The following is a 4,683-nucleotide window of genomic DNA, read 5'->3' on the forward strand; positions in this document are numbered from 1 at the left end:
ACAAATCTAAAACTACTTTTACACATTTTAAAAGTGTAACTTCATTAGCCAGTGTGTATTCACACGGAGAGGAATGATATCCTGTGGACATTTTATAAAAGTCTCAGCAACACCGAAAATGTGAAGTTGTACCCTGGGGTATTGTCCAAGATGATCTGTAAAATGGTTTTCTCTCATGCTGCTACAAAATATTTTCAAATTGTGGGGGGTCAAGTATAGATATCGAATGGATTCCGTCACCTTTTACTCAAAGCTATATGCTTTAACTCTACCCAGCAGTCACTGTATTCTGTAAAATATGCATTTTGAAGAGGAACAGATTTTTGTGTATAGTCAGCTACCTCAGGAAAAACACCCCTTTGCAATTCATAGTTGGTGAACAACTGGTGTGTGTTTTGCAAGGTCTCTAAGGGATCCACGAAGTTGAAGTTGAAAGGCTCTAGTGTTGCTCACACAAAGAGTAGTGGCACAATCCGGCCCAGTCTTAAAGGGTAATAGTAATGTAGTCTGGTGTGAATGTGTGGAAAGGCTTCATGTTTGCACATTGTTGTTGTACTCAGTAAATTTGTGTCATGTTGGAACAACCTGATTTAAGAAAAGCATCATGCTGCAAGTGCACAGAACTGTACAAAGCATGAAAGCTTCACAGATTTGTATTTCTCTAAGAAGGTTATGCCTTTCAAATTGACTAAAATACAGAACATCTTAACGTCATGTTAAATTTTTGGTTTTTTTACGGTAATTTGTGATTAAATAACTGAATTAATTTGAATTATTTAACATACCAGGATGCCTGACTGTCATGGACTATTATTACAATCTATGAGGGCCACATTATTCAAGGTCTAAACAATATTCTTGTACCAATGAAAGACATTCAAAACTAACCATTTTCTTTTTTCTTTTTTTTTCCTTTTTTAATTTATTTGTCAGTATAAAAAACAATGAATTGAATTGAAAGTTGGAATAGACAAGTTACTTTTATCACAAATCCCTACACAACACACACGGCATGTGGCAAGTTATTTAAATGATGGTCTGTATAGCTTACCACATATGCTGCATGTGTGGTCTACAAAGCTCTAAGACATACACTATATTGCCAGAAGTATTCGCTCACCTGCCTTGACTCGCATATGAACTTAAGTGACATCCCATTCCTAATCCATAGGGTTCAATATGACGTGGGTCCACCCTTTGCAGCTATAACAGCTTCAACTCTTCTGGGAAGGCTGTCCACAAGGTTTAGGAGTGTGTTTATGGGAATTTTTGACCTTTCTTCCAGAAGCGCATTTGTGAGGTCACACACTGATGTTGGACGAGAAGGCCTGGCTCTCAGTCTCCGCTCTAATTCATCCCAAAGGTGTTCTATCGGGTTGAGGTCAGGACTCTGTGCAGGCCAGTCAAGTTCATCCACACCAGACTCTGTCATCCATGTCTTTATGGACCTTGCTTTGTGCACTGGTGCACAGTCATGTTGGAAGAGGAAGGGGCCAGCTCCAAACTGTTCCCACAAAGTTGGGAGCATGGAATTGTCCAAAATGTCTTGGTATGCTGAAGCATTTAGAGTTCCTTTCACTGGAACTAAGGGGCCAAGCCCAGCTCCTGAAAAACAACCCCACACCATAATCCCCCCTCCACCAAACTTTACACTTGGCACAATGCAGTCAGACAAGTACCGTTCTCCTGGCAACCGCCAAACCCAGACTCGTCCATCAGATTGCCAGATGGAGAAGCGCGATTCGTCACTCCAGAGAACGTCTCCACTGCTCTAGAGTCCAGTGGCGGTGTGCTTTACACCCCTGCATCCGACGCTTTGCATTGCACTCGGTGATGTATGGCTTGGATGCAGCTGCTCGGCCATGGAAACCCATTCCATGAAGCTCTCTGCGCACTGTTCTTGAGCTAATCTGAAGGCCACATGAAGTTTGGAGGTCTGTAGCGATTGACTCTGCAGAAAGTTGGCGACCTCTTCGCACTATGCGCCTCAGCATCCGCTGACCCCGCTCCGTCAGTTTACGTGGCCTACCACTTCGTGGCTGAGTTGCTGTCGTTCCCAAACACTTCCACGTTCTTATAATACAGCTGACAGTTGACTGTGGAATATTTAGGAGCGAGGAAATTTCACGACTGGATTTGTTGCACAGGTGGCATCCTATCACAGTTCCACGCTGGAATTCACTGAGCTCCTGAGAGCGACCCATTCTTTCACAAATGTTTGTAAAAACAGTCTGCATGCCTAGGTGCTTGATTTTATACACCTGTGGCCATGGAAGTGATTGGAACACCTGATTCTGATTATTTGGATGGGTGCGCGAATACTTTTGGCAATATAGTGTATATCTGATGGCGATGCTTCATTCCCAGCACTAAATGATTTAAATGCCTGGTTTAAAACACATTACAACATGCCAGCTGAGAAGACCACTGAGTGTCTGACAGCGTGTGCTGTCTGAATGCAGCGGATGTCAGGAACACTCAATTAACACATGGAAAACTGCAGCTCACAATATATTGTATAGTTATAGAAAGGAAATTATTGATGTCACCTAGATGAGGTTTCTCAGGGAGTTTTTCCTTTGCCACACTCCTTTGTTTTGGTCTTATAAATATTATATATATATATATATATATATATATATATATATATATATATAAAGTATCATTTTTATATTGTATTTATCATTTTTTTGCAAATCTGCTTTGCAAAAATGTCTATTGATAAAAGCACATACAAATAAAATTATATTAAAAAACTACAGGTCCTGAAATATATATACCTGGTCAAATGATCAGGATTTGTTTTGATCAGCTTTTACATGTGCTTACAGACACCGTCCATATCTCCCTTTGCTGAAGAAATCATCTGTCATGCCTGAATAACTAGCATCCTATTGCACTCACACCTACCATCAGCAAGTGCTTCAGGTGGCTTCTCATGAAACACATAAAGAGCAGTCTTCCCACCACACTGGACCCATTTCACCTGCTATCTTCACTGCTCTATGGTCATAGGATGATCTATCTGCTACCATCCACCTTTATCTTACTCACCTGTACAAAAAGGACAATTATGTAGGGAAGTTCATATTACAATCATCACACAACAACTGATACCCCCCATCTCCCTCTGCAACTGGATCCTGTACGTTTTGACCAGGATAACCCAGTCCATTAGGATTAGCAAGTCCAGCACCACCACCACACTAAACACTGGTGGTCACCAGGGATGTGTACTCAGTTTACTGCTGTTTACCCTGCTGACTCATGACTTTGCTGCAAAGTTTAAATCACATCACTAAGTTTGCTGACGTCCCAACAGTTGCAAGCCTCATCAGCAAAAATGATGAGTTAGCATACAGAGAGGAGGTGGACCACTTTAAAGAATAGTGTACAATCTATCTCACCATGCTGATAAGACAAAAAAGGAATGGTAAAGAGGACCACTAGGACTCTATCACTGCCTGCCTAATCAAACCTTCATTTCCTACAGAGGGTGAAAAGAGAAAACTCATCTCCCATCCTCACTACCTTCTATTGAGGGACAATAGGAAGCATGCAAAATGCAGGACCCTACAGCAAATTGTGAGAATAGCTGAAAACATCATTGTGGTCTCTCCAAACACCCACCATAATTGCTGCTTCCTTAAAGCCACCAGATGACCCAGTTTACCCATCCCATGGACTCTTCTCCCTCCTGCCCTCTGGCAGAAGATATAGGATCATCTGTGCCACCACTGTCAGCAAACTGCAACAATTTCTTCCCAATTTCCTCCCAACTCTTACCTGGGCTGGTCAGACACCTACCCAGAATCACTCAATAACACTGCACATTGCATTTCACAATTCTGCGTTCGGCACTTTCTATTTAAGAGACTTTTTAATTGCTAATATTACTACTATTATTGTTACTACAGGTTATTACTGCTACTCAGTAATTTGCAGCCCATCACAACCACACATCATCTGTTCTTTTGCAACTGTACTGTGTTTCTAATCGTACTGTGTATTCACTGTGTAGTGTATTTTGTTCTGTGTTGTATATTTGCACTTTACGAAGTCTTGTATACTGTACAACTCTACTGTTATGTCAAATCCCTCAGTTACAAACTTCTGCTTTAAACATATTCATTCAAGTTATTTTTAAATCTTCACTTAAAGATTAGCAGTAATGCCATATATCTACTGTTTATGTAGCAATTAAGATTTTTAGGCTCATAAAAGATTATTAGATTAATAGGATACTTGACACATGACTGTGTGTGTGTAGATGCTGTGACAAAACAAGCTGTAACCTTGATGAACTCACCTGCAGACCTTATATACAGCTGCAGGAGTAAAGAGACATCCACTAGATGGCACATCAGAGTTAATGACCACTGGGGGCAGTGGTGGCTCAACTGGTTAAGGCTGTGGGTTGTTGATTGGAAAATTAGGGGTCAAGCCCCAGCACTGCAGGGGCTCTGTCCTCCAGGGGCACTGCATCATAGCTGCCCCTGTGCTCTGACCCCAACCACCTCAGCTGGGATATGCGAAGAAATGAATTCCATTGTGCTGTAATGTACGTGTGGCAATAAAAAGTCTTCTTCTACAACATCCATGACCATCAGTTTTCTGCAAAATGTTATACTGATGTTATACTTATGTCTGGAAAAAAAATTCTAGAATAAGTCATTTGGTTTC

The sequence above is a fragment of the Hemibagrus wyckioides genome, linkage group LG14 (assembly GCF_019097595.1).
Source record: "Hemibagrus wyckioides isolate EC202008001 linkage group LG14, SWU_Hwy_1.0, whole genome shotgun sequence".
Taxonomy (NCBI): domain Eukaryota; kingdom Metazoa; phylum Chordata; class Actinopteri; order Siluriformes; family Bagridae; genus Hemibagrus; species Hemibagrus wyckioides.